Genomic DNA, 16,422 nt, shown 5'->3' on the forward strand with positions numbered 1-16,422 from the left:
GAACAGTACAGAAAGCCCAGAGATAAACCTATGCACATATGGCCACCTTATTTTTGATAAAGGAAGCAAAGGTATACAATTGAGAAAAGACTGCCTCTTCAATAAGTGGTTCTGGGAAAACTGGACAGCTACATGTAAAAGAATGAAATTAGAACACTCCCTAACACCATACACAAAAATAAACTCAAAATGGATTAAAGACCTAAATGTAAGGGCAGACACTATTAAACTCTTAGAGGAAACCATAGGCAGAACACTCCATGACATAAATCACAGCAAGATCCTTTTTGACCCACCTCCTAGAGAAATGGAAATAAAAACAAAAATAAACAAATGGGACCTAATGAAACTTAAAAGTTTTTGCACAGCAAAGGAAACCATAAACAAGATGAAAAGACAACCCTCAGAATGGGAGAAAATATTGGCAAATGAAGCAAATGACAAAGGATTAATCTCCAAAATTTACAAGCAGCTTATGCAGCTCAATATCAAAAAAACAAACAACCCAATCCAAAAATGGGCAGAAGACCTAAATAGACATTTCTCCAAAGAAGATATACAGATATACAGATATACATGTATATCTGTATATATAGAGATATACATGTGTTTGTTTGCCAACAAACACATGAACGGATGCTTAACATCACTAATCATTAGAGAAATGCCAATCAAAACTACAGTGAGGTTTCATCTCACACCAGTCAGAATGGCCATCATCAGAAATTCTACAAACAATAAATGCTCGAGAGGGTGTGAAGAAAATGGAACCATCTTGCACTGTTGGTGGGAATGTAAATTTATACAGCCACTATGGAGAACCTTATGGAGGTTCCTTAAAAAACTAACAATAGAACTACCATACGACCCAGCAATCCCACTACTGGGCATATACCCTTAGAAAAACATAATTCAAAAAGAGTCATGTACCAAAATGTTTATTGTAGCTGTATTTACAATAGCCGGGACATGGAAGCAACCTAAGTGTCCATCAACAGATGAATGGATAAAGAGGATGTGGCACATATATACAATGGAATATTACTCAGCTGTAAAAAGAAATGAAATTGAGTAAAGTTTATTTTAAAAGCTAGAAGATAAAAAATGTGTCAAGAAAAGCCTAAAATAACAAAACATGATAGCTGGAGAGAAGAGGAAGATTAGTGAAGAAATATAGTAGTCTGGAAATTTTAAGCATTATTTTTCAATAAGTAATTATGATTATATGATGCTAACTGATAACAAAAATTACTCTATGAGTAGTTCATTATTTTAAAGAAAAACCGGGCAAAAAACTACCATATTATTAGAATAAAAAATTAAAAGAAAGGACTATTATTCAGCTTTTATTCACATAGAATGATATGAATCAAAATTAAAGCTGTAATGAAAAACAATAACAATTTTAAATGGTCTATAGATTAAACTTTGCCTGTTCATTATTTTCCATATTTCAACAAAATGTAAATAGCCATAGATCATATAGTATTAATTTAAATAAACTAAATGCAACAGAGAATAAAATTGAATTTGTAATGTAGAAGACAAAGACAACTTGAAACAATATAAACTCATAAAACATATTAAATAAGGACAAAGGAATAAAATATGGACAGAATGAGCATGAGAGACTAAGAGACATTAAAGGGAGCTTATAAATATACAATTTGTGAATGTTTGGAGCAACCAAATACTAGAAAAGAAAGAAAGCAGTGGGACTCCTGCATGTGTCCTCAGCTAAAACTGCAACTGGCATTGAAAACAGGATTAACAGGAGCATAAAATTGATTCTTCTCTCCCTAGAACTCTAGCCTCAACTACCCTATCCCCCTGTAATTCTGTAAATTATGAGAAGTTTCTTGAACTCTTTCTCTTCATTGCTGCATTGCATAAGTACTTTTGCTTCCTCTCTTGATTCAATTAATTTTGGTGCTATTTCTTCCTACCACCAACCCCAAACGGGACAGGGAGGTCCCTGAAGTCCAGTGAAGGCAACCCCTTCATTGTGACAGCCAAGATGATGCTATGACATTGCCTGAGGCCACTGGAGGTGTCAGCACTGCTCCAATTGTCCAGATCATGTGATTGAAATTGCTTTTTGTCATTTCCAAATGTTATCACTCATCTAAAGAATTAATTCAATGATTTATCAATTCATTTAACATATTTGTGAAGGATTCACCAGCCCGTTTTTGGCTCTAGGCAAAAGTAGTGAATTAGACAGATAAGGTTTTCTGACAACAAATTCTGTGGCAATAAAGGCTATGAAAATTAGATTTAAATTCAACTTTTAATAGTTAAACTTTAATATTAAGAATGTTTTAATAAACTTTCTTTTAATTTTCACCTGATTTTTATTTCAGATATCTCACTCTGACTCAGGTTAGCATCCATGTGACTATGCCACAGGGAATCTCAGTAAAATATTTGATGCTATGTTCAGAAATACCATGATCTTCTTCCCTTTGACCTTTAATAAATGTGCTCATCTAAACTCTATCTCTTGTTTTTGGTATTAGCTTTTTTGTATAGGTTCTTGGTCACTCAGACTCAAAACACCCCAATCTGTGTCCTCAACTTTCTCAGACACAGACATATTAAATATTCCAGTGAACACAGTTTTGGTTTAAAATGAGACCCTTATTACACATGGTATAATGAAACAATTTCAATAATTAGGTGGAGAAATGGTAAAAAAAAAAAGTGATATTTTACATTGAGAATAATTCATATGTTCTAGGCAAATATTCAGAAATCACCACCTAGAAATTCATTTTAAAATATAAAGAGAAAAATGAATATTCTCATCAAAATAAGAAGCTAATTGCAGAGGAGTGAAAAGGTCAACTTCAGATATTCATTTTGCAACAGTAAATATCATTAAATACAGAAATAATCAAGAATAATGTGGTCCAAGAAGTCCACATATGTCCAAACTTATAGCATATGAAAACCACAAAAAGATATTTCAATAGCGTTATTTATTTAATATGACAGCCATATTTGTATTTTCTAAAATTCCTTATAATTGATGGCATGTAAGCCTACTTTAAACAAAAATTGGGGGGATATTGTATTTACTTTTCAGTTATATAAATTTTAGACTATCTTCCAAACCTGATATTCTACTTCAGTGAATTATACCTTAATAAATAACTGTGAAAATAAATTCTATCAACAGTGCTTTCTTTTAATGTTAATTTATATGTATGGAATAAATTACACTGTTATAAAAGAATTATGACCATCAATTGACACTGTAGAAAAGATGTATTATGTTCATAATGTCACAGTGAACAAAGAGAAGGTTAAAAATGCCATTAGGAGACTCTTTTTGGCCAATACTTTATGATTCCACTTAAAACATATACTTTTTAGAATGTTATGGAGAAACCATCAAATTTATTCCTAATATAGTGGAATAAAATATTTTAGTGATACTAAAATTAATATTGCACTAGAAAATAAATTTGCTTCCCATTCACTATTAGGTAGAATATAATGCATAGCCATTAATCAAAATTTATATCTTGTGTCTCTTAACATGAATGAAAAATATTAGGACACATTCTAAATGGATGAACAAATGACATTTTCTTTTATAAAATACAGGCAGTAGTTCTTTCTTTCTTTTTTTTTTTCCCTAGGTTTGAGAAATAATATTTGTTATTTCTTTTTTTTTAAACTACTTTATTAGAGTATAATTGCTTTACAATGGTGTGTTAATTTCTGCTTTATAACAAAGTGAATCAGTTATATATATACATATGTTCCCATATCTCTTCCCTCTTGCACCTCCCTCCCTCCCACCCTTCCTATCCTCCTCCTCTAGGTGGTCACAAACCACCTATCTGATCTCCCTGGGCTATGCGACTGCTTCCCTCTAGCTAGCTATTTTACATTTGGTAGTATATATATGTCCATGCCACTCTCTCTTTGTCACAGCTTACCCTACCCCCTCCCCATATCCTCAAGTCCATGCTCTAGTAGGTCTGTGTCTTTATTCCCGTCTTACCCCTAGGTTCTTCATGACTTTTTTTTTCTTAGATTCCATATACATGTGTTAACATATGGTATTTGTTTTTCTCTTTATGACTTACTTCACTCTGTATGACAGACTCTAGGTCCATCCATCTCACTACAAATAATTTCATTTCTTTTTATGGCTGAGTAATATTCCTTTGTATATATGTGCCACGTCTTCTTTATCCATTCATCTGTTGATGGACACTTAGGTTGCTTCCATGTCCTGGCTACTGTAAATAGAACTACAATGAACATTTTGGTACATGACTCTTTTTGAATTATGGTTCTCTCAGGGTGTATGCCCAGTAGTGGGATTGCTGGATTGTATGGTAGTTCTATTTGTAGTTTTTTAAGGAACCTCCAAACTGTTCTCCAGAGTGGCTGTATCAATTTACATTCCCACCAACAGTGCAAGAGTATTCCTTTTTCTCCACACCCTCTCCAGCATTTATTGTTTCTAGATTTTTTGATGATGGCCATTCTGACTGGTGTGAGATGATATCTCATTGTAGTTTTGATTTGCATTTCTCTAATGATTAATGACGTTGAGCATTCTTTCATGTGTTTGTTGGCAATCTATATATCTTCATTGGAGAAAAGTCTATGTGCAGAAGACCTAAACAGGCAGTAGTTCTTGAAAAATAAAACTTTCCAACTTAACCACAAAAAAGTATTGCCATTTCATGAAAATATAAAATTAAAAATTTAGATGAACATTTTGGTCAAATCTGCTTTCAAATGTTATGCTTTCAATTTTAGCTTCCATTCCCATGAATAGCTAGATTATTTCTTCTTTTCTTTCTTTCTTTCTTTTTTTTTTTTTTTTTGGTTGCCTTGTGGCTTGTGGGATCTTAGTTCCCAGACCAGGGCTCAAACCTGGGGCCCTGGAAGTGAGAGCACTAAGTCCTCACCAGTGGACCACCAGGGAACTCTCTAAAAAGCTAAATGATTTCTTAAAGTAGTTTTACAGAGGCAAGAATCTGAGTCCTGAATGACTTTAAGTAATTTGAAGCTCTTTGAAGGAAACAATTGTCATCTCAGCCACTGGAATCCCAGAAAAAATGTCCACTCCTGCCAGCTCACCACTTGCCTAAATTAGCTTGTTAACCCCTTCGCTCTCCTGGGCCTTCAACCCTCCTATTCTTCAGTTTTCCCCACCTCAATATTATTACCTTTGCATGCGAATAACATTCACTTGTTGTTCTTGACACTTCCATTCCTCCTAATCATATCTAGAATTTTCCTGGCTCAAAATTAAAGAAAAAATTTACTTTTCAAAAAAGGTAGAAAATCTTCCCATACAACCATCAGTTTAATTGTGGAATGCTAGCTTTTCTTATCTCAGTGCTTCTCAGTATATGCCTCTGTTGAGTCATGATAATTTGGCTGTAATAACATTACAAACATGTTAAAATAGTTCTTATATATTATTTGACTTTATATCTCCTTGGAGTGTGTTGGCCATGTTAAACACCAGTTGCTTGCCCTCTGCTTCAGACTGTCTTCCCTTTCTTCTTCAGAATCCCTGCTCCAGGGGCTTTCCTCCACTTTCATTATCATTCTTCTGGAACAGCTCCTTCACTCCCTCTATTTTAAATGTTCATTATTTTCAAGATTTCTATCTTCATCCCTTTCTCTTCTTCAGTTATTTTTACTTTGCTTATCTTACTCATTCATATGACTTCACTTTCTTCATAAAATGACCAATTCAAAATTTACAGACAAATTTCTCTTACAGCTTCAGGCTATTATTCTTACCTTCTGAATAAACAACTTTAATACCAAAATAAAGTAATTGTTATGCTAACCATAACCCTTTTCACAGGTTGAATTTTGTGGAAACCACACCCTGTGGCTGAGTTCATTGTGCAAAATATGTATATGGGACTGCTTTGGGGTTTTATTACACCTGCAGAAGGAATGAAAAGTGCAGGATTAGACCAAGGGGAGAAATTGATCTGTGATACAGGCCTGAAAATATAATTGACCAATGACAATAGGGAGTTCAGGAACTAAAATGAACCCTCAGAGTTGTCCTGAGTTGGGTCAGGATGGTCAGATATTCCTAGACCAATCAACTATTGCATAAGGATCATCCCAGAGAGGGGCATCACCTTGAGCAAGGCAGCTCTTTGATGAGGCCATTCCTGAAGAGATGACAACTGCAGGCTACTTTCTGAAAGTATTCTTCACAGTTGGGTCAAAGTTTGCCCTTCAAAGGACAACTGGACAGTACAGCCAATGTCTATCACATCCTCATATTTTATTTCCAGCCATTAAAACACATGACTACTCTCTCAAGCACCAGATTTGTTAAACTGTCTTCATATGCATCTAATTTACCTACCATTGAGTCTAAATATCAAATACCTATCTATATATTTTTAAACAAGCGTCTTATTTGAGGACTGTTTCAGACTTAAAGAAAGATCGCGACAATAGTGTATAGAGCTTCCTTATAAAGAATAGACTCCAAATTTATAGAACATAGGAGTGGATCATTGATGTGAGGAGAGACTGGGGACAATGATACTCTTCAGCTCCAGTTTCCCTTATTATTAAATTTTACATCAGCAAGGTACATTGGGTAACACTAATAAAATAATACTGATAGACTACTATTACATAAAGCCCATACTTTATTCAGATCTCCTTAGATTTTACCTTGATTTTTTTGGTTCCAGTATACAGTATTTATAATACTATATTACAATTAGTAGTCTTATCTCCTTAGGTTCTTTTGGCTGTGATAGTTTCTCACCCTTGACTTTTCTCTGATGAGCTTGACAGGTTTGAAGAGAGTTGTTCAAGTATTTTATAGAATGTCAATTCATCTATTTAAACCTTGCCTTATCTCCTTGCCTTGTTCCAATCTCAGAGGGCAATTGCCCAGTTTCTCACCACTAGCTGTTGGGTCTTTTGTAAATGTTCTTTTTCAAGTAGAGGAAATTCTCCCTTTAATCCTAGTGTACTGAGTTGTTAGCATCAATTTGAGTTGAATTTTGTCATATGCTTTTTCTGCATTTACTGGTATGATTATTTGATTTTTCTTCTTTAGCTAGTTAATGGGATAGAATATGTGGTTGATTTGTGAATATTGAACCAGTCAATAATACCAGGAATAAATCCAACTTGAACATGTTATATTATACATTGTTGGATTTGATTTGCCTATATTTTTTAGTGTTTTGTATCTATGTCCATGTGACATACTGATTTATATATTTTTTTTTTTCTTGTAATATCCTTGCCTGGTTTTCATTATGAGTATAATGCTGGAATCATAGAATGAGTTAGGAAGTGTTTCCTCTGGTTCCGTTCTCTGGGAGGGATTATAGAGAATTGGTATAAGTTTTTCCTTAAATGTTTGGCAGAATATACTAGTTAACTCATCTGGGCTGACACTTTCTGTTTGGGAAGTTATTAACTAGTGATTCAGTTTATTCAATATATGTAGGGATATTCAGATAGTCTATTTCTCTTTGTGTGAGTTTTAGTATATTGAGTGAGTTTTTGTATAAGGAGAACACGGGCTTAGTAAAGTGAACTGGGAAATATTCACTCAACTTCTATTTTAGGAAATAGTTTGTGAAAGATAGGTGCTAATATTTCTTTAAATATTTGATAGAATTCACCAGTGAACCAATATGAGATTAGGCTTTACTTTTGGGGTATTTTAAAATTACTAATATGTTATCTTTTCTCATTGTAGGTCTATTCTGATTTTCTATTCCTTCTTGAGTCACTCTTAGTTATTTGTATCTTTATAAGAATTTATCCATTTGATAGCTTTTTGAATTTGTTGGCATACAATTTCTTTTATAATTCTTTTTTTATTGCTGTAAAGTTAATAGGAATGCCTCCTCTTTCATAGTTGATTTTAATGCTGTGAGTCTTCTCCCTCTCTCTCTTTTTCTGGGCCAGTCTAGCTAAAATCTGTGGGTTTTGTTAATCATTTCAAAAAATTAGCTGTGGGCTTCACTAATTTTTCTCTTGTTTTCCTGTTGTCTATTTCATTGAGTTCTGCTTCTGCCATATTATCTCCCTTCTACTTTTCTGGGGACTAATTTGCTCCTCTTTTACTAGTTTATTAGGGTGGAAAGTTAGTTTTTTATTTAAGATCATTTTCAAGGTAGTCATTTTCCTCTAAGCACTATTGTTGCTGTATTCGCTAAATTTTTATGTGTTGTGTTTTTGTTTTCAATCTTATCAAAATATTTTCAATATCCCCTTGTGACTTTCAGCTTTTTTCGGTACGCGGGCCTCTCACTGTTGTGGCCTCTCCCGTTGTGGAGCACAGGCTCCGGACACGCAGGCTTAGCGGCCATGGCTCATGGGGCCTAGCCGCTCCGCGGCATGAGGGATCTTCCCGGACCGGGCCACGAACCCGTGTCCCCTGCATCGGCAGGCAGACTCTCAACCACTGCACCACCAAGGAAGCCCTCCCCTTGTGACTTTCAGTTTGACTTATTGGATATTTAGAAATATGTTTGTTAATTTTCACATATTTGTGGATTTCCCAAATTCATTCTGTTATTGATTTTTTACCTCATTGCACTGAGGTAAGATAAATACTTTATATAATTCAATGCTCTTGAATTTCTTTTCTCTTTAATTTCAAGTCAGTATTGGTTTATGTCCTCTTGAATATGTTATGGGTACATATTTAATGGCCTTACACATAGTTTATTCAAGGAATGTTCTATGCATGCTTGTGAAGAACGTATAGTCCTCTGTTCTCGAATGGGTGTTTCTGGATATATCTTAGGTCTAGTTGGTTTAATGTTGTTTGTTTATCAAGTGTTCTATTTTCTTGTGATTTTAGACCTATTTTTCCTATCCATTATTTAATGGTAGTTATGATGTATCCAACTATTATAGTTTTATTGCATATTTCTCCCTTCAACTTTGTCAGTTTTTGCTTCATGAATTTTAGGGCTCTATTGTTAGGTGCATATACGTTTATACTTCTTATGTCTCCTTGATTGATTGATAATTTTTATCATTATAAAATGTGCCTCTTGCTTGCTGGTAACATTTATCTTAAACTCTATTTTGTCTGATATTACTATAGACATGCCCACTCGATTTTTTGATTACTGATTGAATGGTATATTTTTTCCATTCTTTTAATATAAACCCATTTGTATCTTTAAATTTAAGGTGTGTTTTCTCTAAGGAGCATATAGTTGTATCATGTTGTTTAACATATTCTGAAAATCTCTGTCTTTTGGTTGGAGTCTGTCATCTGTTTATATTACTTTTTACTGTTATAAGACACATAAAATTTATCATTTTAAAATGTATATTCCAGTGGCATTTAGTAAATTCACAATGCTGTGAAATAATTATGACTATCTAGTTCTAGAACATTTTCACCACACACACACACACACACACACACAAATCCATACCCATTAAATAGTCACTCACCATACATTCTTCCTATAGCCTCTGTCAATCACAAATTTGCTTTCTGTTTCTCTGGATTTGTACATTCTGGATATTTCATGTAAATAGAACCTTATAATATGTGACCTTTTTGTTTGTTTGTTTGTTTTCTCGCTTAGCATGTTTTCAAGGTTCATCCATGCTGTATCTCATATCAGTATATCATTCCTTTTTGTCTCTGAATAATATTTCATTCTTACATCACATTTTATTTATTTGTTCATCAGATAATGGACCTTTGGTTATTTCCACTTTCCACTATTGTGAATAATGCTGCTATGAACACTCATGTACAAGTTTGTTTCAACATATGTTTTTAATTCTTCTGAGTATAATTAGAAGTATAATCGATGGATCAGGCAGTAATTCCATTTAACTATTTTAGGAACCCTACAAATTGTTTTCCATGGTGGCTATACTATTTTACATTCCCATCAGAAATATATGTGGGTTCTAATTTCTCCACATCCTCACAAACACATGGAATTTTTCTTTCTTTATCTTTTTTGATTATACCCATACTGGTGGATATAAAGTAGTATCTCATTGTGGTTTAATAAATTTTCACTTCATGTAATTAATAAGGGAAGACTTATGTCTGTTATTTTCTATTTATTTTTATATAAAAATATCTTTTATTGACTTGTGTCCTTTTCCTACTCCCTGCCTTTGTGTTAAATATATACTTTCTACTGTGCCATTTTAATTCCTTTTTTGCTTCTTTTTTTAATATGTTTTCACATAATTTCTTAGTGGTTGCCCTGGGATTAAAATTAATATATTAAACTAAACCAGTATAGTTCAAATTATTACCAACTTAATTTCAAAGGTATACAAAAACTTCTTCCAGTGTAATAGTTTCTTACCTATCTCTCTCCTTTGTGATATTATTTTCATATAAGTTACATCTTTATATATCATAAGCTCACCAACACAGTATCATCATTGTATTATGCAGATTTTAAAACTGGACAAAAGGAAGTCATTACGAATACACACTTACACTTTTATATTTAGCTGTGTAGTTATACTTACTAATGATCTTTATTTTTCTGTGTGAATTTTAGTTGCTGTCTACTGTACTTTCATTTAAAATTGAAAAACTCTTCTCAGCATTTCTTGCAAAGCATGGCTGGTAGCAATTAATTCTCTCAATTAATGTTTATCTGGCAATGCCTTAGTTCACCTTCATTTTGTGTGTGTGTGCGGTATGCAGGCCTTTCACTGCTGTGGCCTCTCCCATTGCGGAGCACAGGCTCCGGACACGCAGGCTCAGCAGCCATGGCTCACGGGCCCACTGTGACCAGTGTGAGGTGATAACTTATTGTAGTTTTGATTTACACTTCTCTAATAATTAGTGATGTTGAACAACTTTTCATGTGTCTCTTGGCCATCTGTATGTCTTCTTTGGTGAAATGTCTATTAGGTCTTCTGCCCATTTTTTAACTGGGTTGTTTGTTCTTTTGATATTGAGCTCCATGAGCTGTTTGTATATTTTGGAGATTAATCCTTTGTCCATTTCTTCATTTACAAATATTTTCTCCCATTCCGAGTATTGTCTTTTAGTCTTATTTATGGTTTCCTTTGCTGTGCAAAAGGTTTTGAGTTTAATTAGTCCCCATTTGTTTATTTTTGTTCTTATTTTCATTACTCTAGCTGGTGTGTCAGAGAAGATCTTGCTGTGGTTTATGTCAAAGTGTGGTTTTCCTATGTTTTCCTCTAAGAGTTTTATAGTGTCCACTCTTACATTTAGGTCTTTAATCCATTTTGAGTTTATTTTCGTGTATGGTGTGAGGTAGTGTTCTAATTTCATTCTTTTTACATGTAGCTGTCTAGTTTTCCCAGCACCACTTATTGAAGAGGCTGTCTTTTCTCCATTGTATGTTCTTGCCTCCTTTGTCATAAATTAGGTGACCATAGTGCATGGGTTTATCTCTGGGCTTTCTATCCTGTTCCAGTGTTCTATATTTCCTTTTTTTTTTTGCCAGTACTGTACTGTCTTTATTACCATAGTTTTGTAGTATAGTTTGAAGTCAGGGAACTTGATACCTCCAGCTCTGTTTTTCTTTCTCAAGATTGCTTTGGCTATTCGGGGTCTTTTCTGTTTCCATACAAATTGTAAAATTTTTGTCCTAATTCTGTGAAGAATGCCATTGGTAATTTGAAAGGAATTACATTGAATCTGTAGATTGCTTTGGGTAGTATAATCATTTACACAACATTGATTATTCCAATCCAAGAACATGGTATATTTCTCCATCTGTTTATGTCATCTTTGATTTCTCTCATCATTTCTTTCTTTTATAGTTATCTGAGTACAGGTCTTTTGTGTCCTTATGTAGGTTTATCCCTAAGTATTTTATTTTTTTTTTGTTACAATGGTAAATGGGATTGTTTTCTTAATTTCTCTTTCTGATTTTTCATTGTTAGTGTATAGGATTGCAAGAGACTTCTGTGCATTAATTTTGTATCCTGCAACCTTACCAAATTCATTGATTAGTTCTAGTACTTTTCTGGTAACATCTTTAGGATTTTCTATGTATAGTATCATGTCATCTGCAAACAGTGACAGTTTTACTCCTTCTTTTCCCATTTGGATTCCTTTTATTTCTTTTTCTTCTCTGACTGTCATGGCTAGGACTTCCAAAACTATGTTGAATAAGATTGGTGAGAGTGGACATCCTTGTCTTTTTCCTGATCTTAGTGGAAATGCTTTCAGTTTTTCACCATTGAGAATGATGTTTGCTGTGTGTTTGTCATAAATGACCTTTGTCATGTTGAGGTAGGTTCCCTCTATACCCATGTTCTGAAGAGTTTTTATCATAAATGGGTGTTGAATTTTGTAAAAAGCATTTTCTGCCTCTATTAAGATGATCATATGATTTTTATTCCTTAATTTGTTAATATGGTGTATCACATTGATTGATTTGCATATATTGAATAATATTTTCATTACTGGAATAAATCCAACTTGATCATGGTGTATGATCTTTTTAATGTGGTGTTTGATTCTGATTGCAAGGATTTTGTTGAGGATTTTTGTGTCTGTGTTCATCAGTGATATTGGCGTGTCATTTCCTTTTTTTGTGAAATATTTGTCTAGTTTTTGTATCAGGGTGATGGTGGCCTTGTAGAACGAATTTGGGAGTATTCCTCCATCTGCAGTTTTTTGGAAGAGTTTGAGAAGGATAGGTGTTAGCTCTTCCCTAAATGTTTGATAGAATTTGCCTGTGAAGCAATCTGGTCCTGGAGTTTTGTTGGTTGGAAGATTTTTAATTACAATTTCAATCTCGTTACTTGTGATGTCTGTTTATATTTTCTACTTCTTCCTGGTTCAGTCTTGGTAAATTTTACCTTTCCAAGAATTTGTCCATTTCTTTGAGGTTGTTCATTTTAGTGGCATATAGTTGTTTGTAGTAGTCTCTTATAATCCTTTTTATTTGTGTGATGTCAGTTGTGATTTCTCCATTTTCATTTCTAATTTTATTGATTTGTGTCCTCTCCCTGTTTTTCTGGATGTGTCTGGCTAAAGGTTTATCAATTTTTTTTATCTTCTCAAAGAACCAACTTTTAGTTTTATTGACCTTTGCTATTGTTTTCTTCATTTCTATTTCATTTATTTCTGCTCTGATCTTTCTGATTTCTTTCCTTCTAGTGACTTTGGGTTTTCTTTGTTCTTCATTTTCTAATTGCTTTAGGTGTATGGTTAAATTGTTTATTTGCATTTTTTCTTGTTTCTTGAGGTGAGGTTGAATTGCTATAAACTTCCCTCTTAGAGCTGCTTTTACTGCATCGCATAGGTTTTGGGTCATCATGTTTTCATTATCATTTTGTTTCTATGTATTTTTTTAATTTCCTCTTCGATTTCTGCAGTGATCTCTTGGTTACTTAGTAGTGCACTGTTTAGCCTCCTTGTATTCACGTTTTTTACAGTTTTTGTTTTCCTGTAATTGATTTCTAATCTCCTAGCATTGTGGTCAGAAAAGATTCTTGATACAATTTCAGTTTTCTTAAATTTTCTGAGGCTTGATTTGTGACCCACAATGTTAGTTATCCTGGAGACTGTTCTGTGTGCCCTTGAGAAGAAAGTGTACTCTGCCACTTTCTGGTGGAATGCCCTATAAATATCAATAAAATCTCTCTGGTCTATTGTGTCATTTAAAGCTTGTGTTTCCTTATTTGTTTTCTGTTTGGATGATCTGTCCAGTGGTGTAACTGGGGTGTTAAAGTCCCCTACTATTATTGTGCTACTGTCCATTTCCCCTTTTATATTTGTTAGCATTTGCCTTATGTGTTGATGTGCTCCTATGTTGGGTACATGAATATTTATATTTGTTATATCTTCTTCTTAGATTGATCCCTTGATCATTATGTAGTGTCCTTCCTTATCTCTTGTAACAGTCTTTATTTTAAAGTCTATTTTTTCTGATACGACTATTGCTACTCTAGCTTTCTTTGGATTTCCATTTTCATGGAATATCTTTTTCCATCCCTTCACACCAGATATGTGTTAAATAATTTACTTATATACTGCAGTCCTTAAAATACTTAATAGAAATAAGACTCACCCCAGAGGGTATGAGAAATGAAGACTAACAGAGATTATAAATTTTTTGCAATTTAACATAGATGGAAAGTGTGGAAGTTTGGGTTTACTTCTCATCTTGTCTGACTTCAAATTTTATTCATTAATAAGTACTCTTTATTGCCTCTCCAATTATTAATGTTTGCACTTTCCAAAGAGAAAGGCTTGTAGTATAAAGGAACATTGATTTTTGCTCTTTTGATTTAGTTTACTTAAATCCATACATATATGGTAGCATGGCACAATATGAAGAAATTTTAAGAATAAGGAAACCTTTAGTTCAATCTCACATCAACATCTAACCATAGGAGTGAGGTGGTGAGCAATGCAAAAACTAAACACTATTTTAATTAGGTGAGAAAAGTCATTTCCTCCTGAAAATAATTCAGTGTATTCTTTGTTCAAATTATCAGGAATTGTCACATTTTCAAAAAGTTTTCAAGTGTATTTTTTTCTTTTCTTTTTATCCAAAAGGACACATTACTGGATAGAATTTATAACTAAATTGGCGGGCATCAAATTAGGATTTTGCTGATTAATTTTGGATACACTACAATAACATTACTGGGTAATTATTGGTTAAGCTTCACATAAAGCATTTTAAAGATTTCTTGACTCTGCTGGTGTCTTACAAATCCCGAGAATGATTATATGAATCTATCTTTGTCTCTTTCTTTATATATACTTAAGATTTCAGTTATTATAGCATTAAGGCATTGTCACTAAACTCAAATATAAATGTCATTTTATACTTCAAATAAGTAAAAATACTTCAGATGACCATCTTAGCATTATATTTAAAGCATAGGTTAAAATATGTTTTCTCCTTTAGGACTTTAAATATGCTTTGTCTTACTATTCAAAATGTTTATAGTGCATATGATTTGAATCATAAACATTTAAACCATTTTACCATGGTTCCTAAAAATATCTCCTGGTAAAGGACATAGGAAAGCTATTCAACTATCAACTAGCTGTATAATTTACAGTATACATTTCAACCTCATCAGAATCATCTATGGTATAGAAATAACAATATTCTGGTATTTTATTATGCTACTTGCACTTGAATAATAATTTATACTTGTTAAGCATATTTTCAATAATTATCTCACAAGTAGAGAACAAAATATAAGACCAATGTAACTATGTCCATCTCAAAGACCAAGAAAGTAAATCCTAGATACTAATACATGCAAATGAGTGCCAGTCTTAGTACTAGAACCTAAGTTTTCTTCCATATAATTTTTATACAAGAATATAATATAAATACACACACATATGTGCATACACACATGATTATTTTGAAATTTTAAATATAATAAAAATATATACTGACCTATACAATTTACATACACTACCATTTATATTTAATAGTGTTATTATTTAATACATAATACAATATTTCAATGAATAGTTATTTAGAATCGATAAGAATAGGATATGAGAGCCAAGGAAGAAGAAAGAGAATGCTAAAACAGATGTAGGTGTGTTTGCTTTCAAGTCTATAATGTGTTTTAGAAAAGATGTAGCATTAAAAATTTAAGCTTTGTAATGAAATCCTCTAAATCTACATTGGGAAGGAGAGGAATTGATATAACCAGAGATTTAAAGGAACCAAGTTAGAATTTTCAAGTAGGTTCTGTTAACATAGAAAATTGTCATAGGAACAACTGAGCCTATATAACCCTCTGATTGGGGAACCTTTCAATGAAAGCTTCCTTCTTAACCCTGCAGACCTGATTATGGTAAAACCTACAGGCAAACTAATCTACGATCCATGTCCTGGTAACAAAGACATTTTTTGTTGTTTAATCTATTGGAACACGTATGTGATGGAAAATCACTAAGGAATGACATCCGTAGACTGAACATTGTGTATTGTACTAAAAGTAGTATAAGATGTGTTACATTGAATTGCCTTAATAATGTACTATATTTTATTATTTGTGGCTGTTAGTCAATTAAAACTAAATCACTTTAGAATATAAATGAATAAAATTAGTAATCCTAAAAAAAATTAGTAATCCTTTTGAAACAAAATGTATTGAGTCATAATTCAACATACAATACACACACACACACACACACACACACACACAAGACTTAGAATTCCATTCAGCCCCACTTCAAGTTATTCCTGTAAAGAGAAGATGAAGGAATACTACCCAGCTCCCTCACCCTACTATTAAAAGGATGGTTACACTGAGGGCCATTAAATATTTGGGACATCCAGCTATCCTGCTTTTTTGTTTGTTTGTTTGTTTTGGGTGGGTGGAGCAGAGAAAGTTTTATTGCAGGGCCATGCAAGGAGACATATGGCTCATGCCTTAACAGCCCTAACACCACTATCCTAGTTT

This window comes from Orcinus orca, chromosome 9 (assembly GCF_937001465.1).
Source record: "Orcinus orca chromosome 9, mOrcOrc1.1, whole genome shotgun sequence".
Classification (NCBI taxonomy): Eukaryota; Metazoa; Chordata; class Mammalia; order Artiodactyla; family Delphinidae; genus Orcinus; species Orcinus orca.